Below are 14,292 nucleotides of genomic sequence, written 5' to 3'. Positions count from 1 at the left end.
TTCCCTACAATTGCAGTACACGCAGGGAAATAAAAGGCAGATTTCACAGTAAGGCCTTCTCTCATCCCAGTGTGAGGGCAGAACTTTGCAGGCTTCAAATTGAAAACAAAAGTTGAAAGGTCTTGAAAAGAAATTGCGAAATATTAATATTCTGAATTGCCAATCCACTTAAACAGCGTTAATAGTTAAATACTTAAACAGCATGTATAGCACAACCATCACATGCCATGCTCTCCTAGACATGGAGCAGGGACGATGATACAGGACTGTCACGCTATTTGGCAAACTCTCTGTTTTACAGGCAGAAAAGCCTGGGCTTGAATCCCAGCTCACCCTACATGCTGCCTCTGTAATAATGCACAAACTACTTAAGTCCTCTGAGAATTTGCATTTCTCTTCTGCAAAATGGCAATAATAATAATTGCTACTTCCCAGGCAGTAGGGTGATTCACAAACAAGACTCATGTGAAGCAGCCAGAACATGGGAAGCACTCAGTAAGCTGCGGTGCTTGTGGTTTTCCTGAGCCAGACTGGGAGGATGGTCCTGACACCAACCCTTTGGTTAAAAAAGTCAAATGAAGGAGCAAAGAGTTAAGCTGTGTGACCTCCTCAGGAAGGGTAGTGTAGTCAAGGTACGAGAGTCACACAAAGTTAGTCAAAAACCTTCCTGAAGGTGGGATGTGGGAGGATGAGGGTGATGCTGGTGAGAGAAGGGCTGGACCATACTGGATAGAAGGTGATAGTCATTCTATCCACAGAGGCTCTGCCTAAACACTTCTCAGGGAAAAGACACTTATTCTCTCCAAACACACCCTGCTCCATGCTGGGCCATAACTGAATGTTCAAAACCCATGTAGACCATCGTCTAATGGCCTGAGTGCTATAGAGGCAGAACCGTGAGATGGTTGTGAGAGTTTTCTCTAACACCAGCCAGCGTGGAGATTGAATTCCAGTCAAGGAACTACCTTTACCAGTTGCATAATTGGGGGCCAATTAACAACAAAAACAATTAGAATTATATCTACCTAGCTGGTTTATTTTGAAGATTAAAAAAGATAATCTTGGTAAAGTAATTAAGAAAAGCTAGAATGGACAGTTATTTTTCAATTGTGCCAAATACTCTGCGAGTATTCTCTGGCATCTGCTCTGTTGTTAATGACTCGGGGATAAAGAAATTTAATCCCAATTTTAACTCCTAACAGACACTTCCTTGATGGAAGCCACCAAGTGGATGGAATGCCACCAAACCACTCAGGATGGAATGTGACACAATTGCTGCCCTACCTGAACTCGCCAGAATCAGGTAAAAAGTATTGATAGACCCTGAAACAATCTGATACAATAGTATAGCTTCACTAGTTAGAATGAAGGTATTAATAAAGGAATGTATGCATAGCCCTCAACAGTATCCACTAACACAATATCTTACAGTTAGATAAAGCTTACTATGCCTTGTACTGTTTTGCTCAAAACCGAGGGGCAGAATAATTAAATGACTTGCCCCAAGAACACCTCCAGTAAAGAGTAAACCATTGTTTGAATCTAGGTAATCTAACTTCAAAATTCTTTCTTACCACAATCCCTTCTCTTATTACATAAATATTTGATAAGCATATACTGTGGGTCAGGCACTAAGGCTAGGAACGCAAGCAGATCAGAGTTCTTATGTTCAGGAAGCTAAGAGTCTTATGGTTAAAGACTAAGAAATGGATACTTAGAATATTTTATTTAGTCTGAGAAGGGTTAGGGTAGTATAGAGTGACAGATATGCCACTCATCTTCACTGCCTTAAAGAAGGCTTCCTGCAGGAAGTGTCATCTAAATGTTGAGAAGGAATTACCCAATGGCAGGGGGAGCAGTAGGTGTAAAAGGACATTTAAGTCAATCAATGGACAGGAACGAAACCACCATTAATCCAGGATTTGTGAATGAATCAGTACCTAGGGTAGTTGTAAACCATTTCTTGTCACATCATCCAATCCATGGCCATGGCATCTTCTCCCTACCCACCAAATCATCCTAATCATGGTCTCCAGAGCACAAGTGAAATCAGTGACATCTTCTCTGCCAGTTCTTTGTGAAGAGAAGAGCATGTTTGATTTCCAAAGCTTTGAGGAATAAAAATAAGTGCCATCCCATGGAGAGGGTACGGGAGACAGCAAACTGAAGCACAATGAGATTGGCATTTTAAATAATGTTTAATTTTCACTTAACTAAATACTGTCAGAGCCTGAGGTCATCTCTCTGTTAAAAAGGAAGACCAGCAACAGTTAGAGGCAAGGGTGTGCAGTTAAATATTTAGCACGTGGCTCTCTAAAAGAAATAAGAATCCCTGATTTTTGATTTCCATGATAGAAATACTTCCACCGTGACCAATTTCAAGTTTTCAATGTGACCAACTAACCAGGTCTGGCAGTTTGAGAAAATTTAACAGCTCTGGTTGAACCAAGAGTCACCTCCAGAACACCCCTAGGTGGTGCTTCTCAAACTCTAACATGCATACAAATCCTGGAAATCTTTCTGAAATGCAGATTCTGATTCAGTAAATCTAGGGTGGGGTTTGCAACTCTGCATTTCTAATAACCTCATTTGTGATGCAGATGTTACTGATAAGAGGACCATGGTTTGAGAAGCTTGGAGTTCCAGAGAATAAAACCACCTCCTAACTCTGACCTTCTTAATGAAGACTTGAAAGATTCAAAGGTGTGGTGAGAAAGTCACTTCCTCCTTAGTGTCATTTAATGCCATGCCCATGAACTACTTACTAGCATGGTACACACATATATCAGACTTCGGGAAACCCAGCACTGGAGTGTATGAATACACAGGATTTTGCACAATGTCATAACTTAACATACTTAACCCACTGCATATGGGACACTGGGAACACTGCTCCAATAAGTGGAGTGTTCCCATGCATGCTATTGGGGGTGTTGAGACTTGGCCTTCACTTCAGCGGAAGTCTATTACTCAGAGAGAAATGGGATTCTACTGCGACAATTAGAACTGTACTATTTACATGCAGGTACCTCTGCCAGAGGCAGAGGTAATTTATCCTCTTTGATGAGGACAGAATAGCTTTATAGGAATTCTTGAGATGCAACCAAATGTTATGTTACTGTTATCAGAATTAATAAACATTGTAAGAGTAGCTGTATACACAAACTGCTTAACTCTATGCAAGGAAGAAGAAATTGAGCGTCGTTTGTAAAGCCTGGGTAAAAATCTATTTATTTTTAGATTTTCTAACCACAGTATGTACGTCTGGCCAAGCAATCCACTTGATTATAATGCTACTGCATTGATTTACACCCCGAGAGTGAGATGAAGAGATTTTACAGTCTCTCTGGAATTCTTACAAATAAGTAACTCTTTATTTTTTTATTTATTTTTTTAAATATTTATTTATTCATTTGGCTGTGCTGGGTCTTAGTTGCAGCACGTGGGATCTAGTTCCCTGACCAGAGATCGAACCCGGCTCCCACTGGGCACCAGGGAAGTCCCATAAGCAACAGAATTCCCCCAGAAGGTGTCTTGTCTTACGTAAGATACTTACAATCCAACTTTTCATTCACTTACGTTTTAGAGATAGTTTTAATTACAGCCTGGTCTGAACCCACTGACCCCAACTTTTTTTTAAGGTGAACTCAGTCAACCTTCAGATATGTTAAGTCATTATGCAAAAATTCATTACACCATCGATTTGGCAAACAACATGGATTGAAGTTCCCAATGATGAGCCACACTCTGAAGCCTAAAATAAAAATGGGCTTTAACCAACACTTTAGAATTCAATCCTGCAGATTATTTTGGTTGACAGGAAATTACGCTTTTATTATCCACTGGGCTTAGTGGACACAATATTTCATGGAAGCAAAAATGACACAAAAGACCAGGGAGTTTCTATTAAAAATGTTTCTGACCTTGAATTTACAGCCATTAGCAGGCTGCTTCAAAACAGGTAAATGCACACTGAATTCAAAGTGGTATTTCAGCAACACGGGGTATGTGGTTCAGCCTGTGGCCCAGCGCAATTCACGCCAAGCCCTGGACTAGAGAGGAACAATACTTGCATGTGTCCAAATGTAAATAATGCAAGAGAATCACCTTTCCTAAAGCCTTCAGAATTCCCTGACCAAATTCCCTTGGCAGGATAGAATTTGATTTTTTTTTCTTATTTACACACACACACATTTATCTCTCCCCTCAACCACAGCACATCTGGACGTCATTCTCTGGCATCAGATCATACACTTATCCAGCTGTCTCTCTATCCAAAAGCATATCATTTGCTTGTTTTGCCACTCAGAATAATACCTGCCAAATCCAGTCTTTGCTGTTATTGACACACTATTGTTTTTCTGCAGGAAGCTTTAGTTTTCCTCTAGTTCTATAATTACTGGTTACCATGGCAAAAATAGATAGATAGACAGATAGATAAATAGCTAGGTACATGCCCTCTCCTCATCCTTCCCCAAGATGGAGTCAGAACTTTCTCCTTCACATAGAAGCTTTCCTGCTATAGACATTTCAGAATGGGGTAACAAAGACAGGAAGGTCAAGTTCCCTCTATAGACTCAGAAATTTATTTAATAAACTTTCTCAGAATTATAAGGTTAGTTAAGATACTGATGCTGAATCTATCCTGTTGGATCTTCTTCAGGCAGAACTGTCTTGAAATCACCTCACAAAGATGAATCTAAGTTCCACACTTCCCTTGCCGATTAGACATAGTAGTACCAGGAAGTCGTTTCTCAAGTGTAATCTAAATCCTTCCTTCTCCATTTAAAAGCCACATCCTTTGCTGTCTTTAAATCACCTGCTCAAAATTTAATAGTCAAAGACCTAATGAGTGAAAACAATTTGTGCTGGCCCTTCGCTGGAAGAGGTCATGGAGAAGAAGTGACCACTGGCTCACCCATGCGCTGGACCCAGGCAATCAAAGGCTCCTTAGCCCTCCTGGTCCCTGGAATGCACGCCCCGCCCACTGTTCCTGCCCTAGGAGCCACTTCAAAGATGTAGCTTTGAGAGAGTCATGCGTTATTGAGACCATCTGGACGGTGTATGTGACTGAACCCCGTGAACGCCTCTATATCAATAACTTTAAGACTCTGACGGGCAGGTGCAGAGATCTTGTGGTTGCCCAAGACAAGCCTCATGTGTAACTTGCTTATTGACACTGCCACGTACCAATCTGGAGTGGCCTGCCTCTTTTTTCAGTCTTTCCTGGTCCTGCAAGTACAGCTTTGGCCTGAAATTCCAAGATTTCAAACCAATGCCCCTTTAAATCAGAGTAACCACTAGGAATCAATCTTAGTCTTGAGAATCCTGTAATACAGTTGAACTGTGGGGACACAGCAGTTGACAACATTGACTCTGGAGTCAGACAGAAGTCCTCTGAATCGCAGTCCTATTGTTCCTAAGATAAGTGACCCGGGCGCATTTATCTCAATTGTGGCAGATGAGGAAACTGACTTGAAGGATGGTGAAAAAAATTAAATGAGAGAAGCCTTGTAAAACTCTTTGTCAATGTAGCTATGATAGTTACAATTTATTGAATGTTTCACCTGCTTAACAGAGAATCTTGACTGATTTTTTTTAAACTATTTTATGTCAATTTCTTGCTGGATTACATCAATGGGGAAAATTCTAGTGATCTATGTAAATAGGTAATAAATAAAATAACTTTTCCCAATTCTTTTTTTTTTTAAAGGCATGAACTAAGTGGCATTTTACAAATAGCTTTCCCTACCGACAGCTAACATAGGCTTAATGACTTCAAATAGTTTTATGAGGCCTCTACAGGGCGGTATTTTTTAAAATTTTATTGAAGTATAGTTGACTTATAATGTGTTAATTTCTGCTGCATAGCAAAGTGATTCAGTTATACCTATATATATTCTTTTTCATACTCTTTTCCTTTATGATTTATCACAAGATACTGAATATAGTTCCAATGCTATACAGTAGGACAAAAGGATGGTTTTTTTTTTTTTTTTTCTTGCAGTCCGCGGGCCTCTCACTGTTGTGGCCTCTCCCGTTGCGGAGCACAGGCTCCGGACGCGCAGGCTCAGCGGCCATGGCTCGTGGGCCCAGCTGCCCCGCGGCATGTGGGATCCTCCCATTCTGGGGCACGAACGCGCGTCCCCTGCATCGGCAGGCAGACTTTCAACCACTGCGCCACCAGGGAAGCCCAAGGATGGTATTTTTAACCTACCCCCACCCTGGGGTCAACCACATCCCTCTTTTCCACAGGTGACATGGCACTGTCCATCACCATCTCTCCTGAAAGGGCAAAATGCAAGCATTACAACATCTACACTGGAACTACTTACTTTCAATCAAATTGTAACCACTCATTGAAAAAGCTTTTTCTTCTACAAGAAAAATTCCATTTCATGTCATAAACATCTAGTGCATTCTCATGAGAACGGTCTATGTGGGAAGTCCCTACTAATTCAAAGATGAGGACAAAGTGATATCTAAACACTTCTCAGACAGGAGTTCAGAGAAGAAAATCCTAATTAGAGGTTGGGTTCAGGCAGTATCTTCTTCCAAAAATATTTAACAAAATTTTTGTACGTATTGCAAGAAATTTTAGCACTACTGATGATGGTTAAAAATTAGCAGCGCTTCTTTCTTGCTTAAGAAATGTGGAAATGGTTAAAATCAGATATATCACAGAACCAGGGCTACAGAGTCTGTAATACTGAAACTGAAATGCAGCCAAGTATCCCAGACTAATAAGTCAAGATTCTGCCAATTAGATTATACTCTGTAGTTACCACCCTTACAAGTGCACCTTACTGTCATTCTTTCATGTTTCAAAGGCTTTATAGCTTAAAAACCACCCACTGGCACTGTTACCATGAACTCCATATGGACACAGATGATGGATGGGTAGACAGATAGCAAGCAATCATTTGACAAAAATAATATTGAGATATCACACCGAATGTATAGTTCCTGAAAATCAAACTGCTTATACAGATACTAAAATAAGTATACTATCTTCAGCTACTATATTTTAGTGAAATTCAAAGACATGTATATTTTACTACTCTAATCAAAATAGGTATGAATTAATTTTTTTCATATTTCTGAGCATCCCCATTTTAAAGATGGGAATACTTGCACACAGAAAAGTTAAATTCTGTTTGTCAAGCTGAAACAGCAGTGGACTAATAAAGAATGAAATGTCCCTTTGTAATTTTTACATTAAATTTTGGAGATGAGGTTGCATAGGTAAGAAAGAAAAACATTCCCTTATGATATTTATATCATTCCCCCATCTACTTATTTTATGTTACTTGTGTGTGTCACATCAGGAATCAAATAATTATATTTTATGCATGAATTCATCTAGAAAGAAACAATGCATGGAAAATATGGTGCTTACTGCTAATAGAATATGAATATAGCATAACATTTTCACTTAATGATATACATAGAAAGAATTAAGAAGACTCCGTTTAATATTCCTTTGGAACACATTCCATTTGCTTAAAATATCAGTAAACACATCCCCGAGCACCTTATCATGGAACCTATTTTTTTTTCCTGTGTGTATTTGTGAGGGCCAGGTACCCTGCTGATTAAAATCAATATAGAGGAGTCTTCTAACACACTCGGACTTGCAATTCACATGAGGTTGATATGAACTGTTCAAATACAATATATATTAAAGAGAGAAAGAAGAGAGAGAGGGAGGGAGCAAAAGAAGGAAAGAAGTAAGCTCCTCCTCGGGTACTTTTTTATACATTCTCTGCAAGGGAAAGGTACAGACACTGAGTTATATATGCAACACTTCCATAATTAGAGCATTTTTCCCAATAAAATATAACTGCATCACAAGGAGTTTAATAGCATTCTTGATGCAAGTTTAGTCTTAGAGGCATTCTCAATTTTACAAAGCTGAATTAGGTCATTTTTATATGTCCATATCATATGGAAAAGCTGTGTTTAAGAATAAACTTGGGACAATTTATGAAATTTCTGAAGAGAAAATTGAGGTAGATTGTCACAATATTGGACTTTAGATATAATTGCATCCCTCCTTCCCCTTTACTGAGAATACACTAGAAAAGGGGGAAAAAGGCATAGTGTTTGCCAGTCATTAATGCATTAAATCAATGTATACTGAGCACTAACTATGCTTTGCCCTCAACCAACCATCATTCTAGCATTTGCAGTAGTCTTTGGCAAGGAGGGTAGGGAAGGAAACTGTTTGAAGGTTCTAAATACAAGCGTTATTCTTTTATGATGCTGTCCAAAGAGATATAGAAAATCACAGCTATATATTTCTACCTACTAATAGAACTATACAAAAAAGCAAGACTTCTAAAAGCAAGAAGGAGGATGATATTTGTGACAGGGAATAGCACATGACCTTTAAACTCAGGAAATAAAAGCTTAGGGGACATGATAGGAAAAGGAAACTGTGTTGACCCCAGTGCTTTGCCATGAAGAGGTGATGGAGATTTCGTTCCCAGCAACATGTGGGAGAAGCAGCTAAATGGCATCCCTTGAACTTATTTCTTTTCCGACCTTCTGAAGTTGCCAGGTTCAACTAATTTTCTCCTCCTGGTTACATCTGAAGCGGGTTCCAGGGGCAAGAACCAACAGTTCAGCAGAGATATATTGCACACATCACAGCATCAGCAACATTCTATGGGAATGAAATGAGAGCAGACTAATAGCTCTTTGGTTAATTAAGCCCCACTACATCAGCTGATGGCCTTGAACCATCAAAATATTATTCTATTTCACAAATATACATTTATGAGATTCTGGAAAAAATTTTCCCACACCACAAACAGATGTATTTGCTTTAAAAGACTAGTCAATATACAAATCCAAGAAGCCAGGAGAGCAAATCAAATAATCTAAAACTGATGAAATGGCAAAGGGAATATGATACAAATCTCCTACTTGAACCAATAAATGAGTTAGTTATCTAGGGACGTTTTCAGGTTTTCTAGAAGTAAGGGGTGTGTGTGCGTGTGTGTGTGCATGCATGTGTGTGTGTGTATACAACACATAATACAGAGCAAAGGAATCAGCTTTGGTTTAACTCTACACTCTGTAGGTGGTGTACAATACACCAGTTAGAAGCCTTTTCCTAAACTAAAAAGCAAAGTTAGTCCATTTTAGCTGTGAATGCCAACAGTGCTGAAAACAAAGAGAAAAAACTGCATTTTTTCCTGCTTCTCTGAATAACATTGTAAGAAATACAAAATTATCAACAGCACCATTGAGCAAAATATTTTCAAAAGAAAGTCTTGGGACCTTAGATTTCATCTATAATTTAAAGGCTATTCTGATTATGTTTGTTCCTTGATTTGTCAAATACAAAACTTTGCTGATGGGGAAAGAAAGAATGGTTGGCAATACAAACTGAATGTCATCTTACCCATGAAAAGCTTTTGGCTGTGCATGGAAAATTTGCTCAGATTGGAATGTTGATTAAGTCATAAAGTGTGCCACCTTGAGTAGAATACGAAGATTATTATTTTTTTCTTTAAAGCATTAGTTTACTTCTAATGATAAGGTTACTTCTGAACAGATGATGCAGTGTGGATTCTCACTTTTCTGTATGTGCTTGTTCCATTTTCCTCGCCAATAAACAGTGAAAGGAACCTGGAAAGGAAAGCCCTGAGGTACAATTTCTTGAGTAGAATCATTATACCCTCCTTCTTTGGAGTTTTCTTGCTTTGTTCCATCAATCAGGTGCTCCCTGCTAACCAGGAGCATCAGACTTTAAATCTATACAGAGTTTACAAGGAAATGCTGCACCATGAGTATATTTATGTAACAGTGTTTTCAAAATGCCTTCTCAAGTGGTCTATTACATTCTGCTGAGCATGTTTTACAGGTTCTTTAGTTGTTTTTTTATTTCTTTTTTTTTTTACTTAGAGCATACTGCCATTGGCTACTTAAACTGTGTCCGGTGCTAAACTAAGGGGCTGCTTTAGATGAATACTGTCTTGACCAGAGTTCTGCATGATGCCCAAATAAAGTTAGTTTTCAGGTTAAAGACTTCCTTCCCTTTCAAGTTGATATGTGTAGAGCAGGCAAATGGAGATGCTATTCCAGTCAGGGCTGCTATAAAATTGTTCTTCAGCTAAATTCATAACACCTTCAAGAGCTCAAGAAATGTATCCTGACACCAAAAATGCAGCCAAAATATATTAAGAGTCTTGGGTAGAGAGATCTACCCATTTGGGGTCTTGAGAGTTTTAAGAGATATAGATTATAAGGCAGAAGAATTGATTTTTAAATGGTAATAATAACTGGAAATATAAGATCTAAGTTGAAGGGGAGAATGATTAAAAAGTTTGCGTGACAACACTGCAGCACAAATTTCAGTGTCTCTGAAATATCTGGCTTATTTGTGATGGTCACAGGATACCTTAACGCCCGTTTGGGTGGCTGGGGAACAGAATGAGGAAGATGAACTGCTGTGGAACAGCCCTGAATGAAGTAATCCCCTGAGTTGCTGGGAAGGCTCTTCTGTTTTCAGAACAGATTTTCTCAACTCCAGGCCCTCTTCAGAGTCCAGGAAAAAAAATATATCAAAGGTGATTTAAAATCCTGCGACTGCTCCAGCATGAAATGACTATGTGATGGGGAGCATCAAATCTGCTAAAGCAGAATTACAGAATATTATTATTAGTATTATTATTTAAAAAGAAGGATAGCCCTAGAATTTCTTTCAGCCACAGAGCTCAGGGAAGTGGAAAAACATGTCAGGACATGATGATTATGGAGAACTTCCTTTGAGGGATTAAAAAAAAAAAATGTAACCCTCAGAGAACATCCTCTAAAGGTATCAGACCTGTCGGTAAAAGAATCTCTCTCTCTTTCTCTCTTACACACATACACACGCACACACTAGATAAAACCCCCTGCAAAACTGGACACAGCTGATGAAAAGCAAAAGCCAGGCAGAAAATTCAGTTGTGTTTGCCATGAACGACAGGGCTCATTTTGCATGCAGTGAGGTACAGCGGCCAGGTTGAATGGATGGAAAATCCCACTCTCGAATCTTACATAAATATCTCTTTCCCACACACAGTTTTCCAGTTGAAAAGCTCCTATAATGAAGCCAGAGGTGACAGCCAAGGGAGGGTTGTTAACCATTGAGATGGCTGTCAGGATTGCTGTAAAGAGGGCAGGTGCTTTCTAAGGGCCCCAACCGTCCCCAATCCCTCCGATCTGCTTTGCTGTGGCATCGATTCGAGAGGGCAGTGCTCCTATGCCTTCTCCAGCATCCCCGTTCCCATTCCCGGCACACAAATTCTATGAGGCCGGTGAGAGAAAGGAGCCAGCTGATCTGATTAGCAGCTGCGGCACGCTAAGGGATGGTCGGATCATGCCTCTTAAAGAGGAAACTCCTGTGGAATCTTCAGGAAAGGGTAGTAAAGTTGAAAAGACCGTTTCTCCCTTGCTTGAGTATATCCTTGCTTGCTCTATCCTTTAACGAGCTGAAGTGAGCAGCTGCCAGCTTGATTTTCCATCACTGACTAATGTGCGTTTGCAACAATAAACATTTAATGTTGTTTGATATCTTACATTTAGCAACCCAAGCAAACAGCTGCCATTTCGCCCCGGGGAAGGCAAACGGCTAGCCCTGGACGTGCAGCCGGCTCTATGCGCGGAAGGGTCCACGATAACGAAACTTTGAGGTTTCTGCCAGATTGGATGGGGAAGGCGTTTGGTCTTGGGGAGGGAAAAGACGCAGGAAATTATGGATACCTGTTGGCATCATCGTTGGCGGTGGCAGGTTTTCACCGGCCCCCTGGCTTGACTGGAGCCTGAGAGAACGGGCGCGCAAGTCCCTTATGAACCTGTTACGCGCTGGCAGAACCCAGGCAAGATCCCGCTTTGCTTCGGGCCCTGCGAGGGGCGCAGCCCGCCCGGCAAGGGTTCGCGGACGGGGAAGAGTGAGATGTCAGAAAGCGCAGCTCCGGGCTCTGCCGGAGTCTGAGGGAGTCCCTGGCTCAGCTCAGGAGGCCTCTGTGAGCGCAGTCTCGCGGGCTCGGGGAACACACTGCTTGGGGGTCCTGCCTGGATGCGGGGCAGCATCTCCGCGTCCGCAGAGCCGCGGGGCGGCTGGGGAGCCCGGCAAGTTTGCAGCGGGCACCGCGCTCCCGGGCTGGAGGAGCCACTTGTGGGAAAGCCTCGCGCTGGGGCTCTCGCAGCTGAGTCGTGGCCCGCACCACCGCGGGGGTCGCCCTCCCTCTCCTCGGGGGTGGGGCGGTGCAGCAAATCAGCCAGAGGGCACCCCCGATCCCCTTCCCCTCCTTTCTGCTCGGGCTCGCACCTGCCTCTCATCCGGCGGCGGGTGCTTCCCATTCACCGCACGGACCCCGCAGTGAAGGCGCCCGGCTGCAGCAGCGCCTGCCTGTGTCGCGAGGCGGCGAAATCGCCAGGCGACAGCGAGGGAGCCCTCAGGAAAACTGGAGGGGTACAGCCCGCTTGCTACTACTCCCCAGGATCTACTGTCAGAGCAGGTTGCAAAAAATCGTCTGGCAAAACCCTGAAGTGATCCCATCATCTGTTCATAGCAGGAAAGAAGACACAGCTCAGCCCCGCACCCGGGCGGCGAACCCGCATCCACCAACCGAGAGAAAGGAGGCGCGCAAGGTGTCGGAAGGGGCATGGGATTCCTAAAAGAAAAGGTCCCTTCTGGGTCCTCGGGGCGTGGATTAAAACGAGGGGGCGTGGGGGGACCACTTACTCTTGCGGGGCTCCGCGCCGGCGAATTTCAAGCCTCTTGGTTCACAAATGGCTGGAGGGGCTCGAGGTCGGCTCCCGAGGGCGATGAACACCGATCGTTCCCCGCGCGCTGGGCAGGCGCCTCCGGATCGCGTTCATGCCTCTCGGAGATTCGGGGCTTGGTGCGGAGACGCCGGGCGGGCGCGCCGGACCCTGAGTGTCCGCAGCCCAAAGTGCGGCTTCGCTGGGTGGGCGCTACTGTCCGTGCACAAACCGGCAACAGGGATGAGCTTCGAGGAAGCAGGGAGATTCCAAATAGATTCACGAATTCTGGGCTGAGCGCTCCGGCGTGCGAGCCCGCCTGCCTGCCAAATGTAACTGTGAAGTGATGTGGAAAAGTGAGTCTGGTGCCTCCCCTGACGGATCTCATTGGGCAGAGAGAAGAGGCAGGTCTACCACTTGGAAATTCATGTAAGCGGGCCCCCTCCCCGCCCGCGCCCGGCATCCCGCCCCCCACCCCGGCACTCTGGCGCGCTCGCTCCTTCGTTCTCCCCCGCTACCAAGTGGGCGCACAACTTTTCGCTCCTCGCTCTCGAGCACACCCTGCGCGTCTCCGCCCCGGAGCCACTCCGGGAAGATGCGCCCTTCCGTGTCCTGCGAGCAGCCCGCGGAGGGCCAGACTCCAGGATAAGAGGGCTGGCAGACGATAAAAGGACGCGGAGGAAGTACCCGCGAGCTTTCTGAGTCTTCCCTGAGCTCTGAGGCTAGCGAGATCTTGAAAAGAATCCCAGTGATCCCGGGCTGTTTTTCTTGGGAGGAAGAGGACGCGACAGGGCAAAGGGGTGCGCGTGGGCAGCTTACCTTCTCTTTATGCCAAGAACCACGAGGGGACTGAGTGGAGTGTTTTTAAGGCCGCTGCCTACTACTCAGACGCTGTGGTTTTAGAGGCCGTGCGTCGTGGTCCTGTGGGTGGTGCGCATTCCTCATATCCCCAGGCTTCTACTGCTTTAGGGCGATGGGATGAGGGAGCGCAGACGGGCAGCCACGAGGGTTGCGTAGTAAGTCCGTGTGAAAAAGGCAGAACTTGCTTGGGAAATAAAGGGAGGGACTACTAGGTCTTCTCAATGTGCCCTTGCCTCCAAATCTCCTCTCAGGCACCATGCTTGCAGCTCCTCTGCCTCCGCCACGAGATGCCCTTTCAGGTCTTTTAATAGACTCCACTCAAACCTTGAGAATTGGCCACCCTGGGGTAGAGAGTGCAAGAAGAGGAATCATGAATCAGGAGGTCCAGATGTCTTTTCTTCTCATCAATGGGGCGAACACGTAGGAATATGCAGCCACTATGATCATCTTTTAATAAAATTCGTGAAAAATACGATGAGCCAATCTTTTATTTGCTTGTTTGTTTAACTTCCCGCCACAGGACACTTAGTCCATTCTCTGTGCACTAAAGCTGAACTCTGAGGAAGGGTTTTACTACCTGGGGACAGAGCCGGAACAGAAAAAGAAAGGGTATGGAGAACCAGACACAAGGTCCTTAAAGCTTGTACTGTCGGACTCAAATTAATGAGA

The 14,292-nt window shown here is 43.4% G+C and overlaps 1 protein-coding gene across 1 annotated transcript in view; it reads right to left on the bottom strand.

Moving 5' to 3' along the window:
• CDH8 (cadherin 8) overlaps positions 1-13,497 on the bottom strand; it is a 367,872-nt gene extending 354,375 nt beyond the window's left edge. The window contains exon 1 of the mRNA XM_007448016.1: positions 12,743-13,497. The gene's annotated coding sequence lies outside the window, so the exon portion shown is untranslated. The remainder of the gene's footprint in view (positions 1-12,742) is intronic.
• Positions 13,498-14,292: the final 795 nt, after the last annotated feature.

This window comes from Lipotes vexillifer, unplaced genomic scaffold, assembly GCF_000442215.2.
Source record: "Lipotes vexillifer unplaced genomic scaffold, Lipotes_vexillifer_v1.1 scaffold827, whole genome shotgun sequence".
In the NCBI taxonomy this organism is placed as follows: domain Eukaryota; kingdom Metazoa; phylum Chordata; class Mammalia; order Artiodactyla; family Lipotidae; genus Lipotes; species Lipotes vexillifer.
The sequence above is the reverse complement of the archived record's forward strand: the minus strand, read 5'-3'. Positions and strand labels throughout refer to the sequence as shown.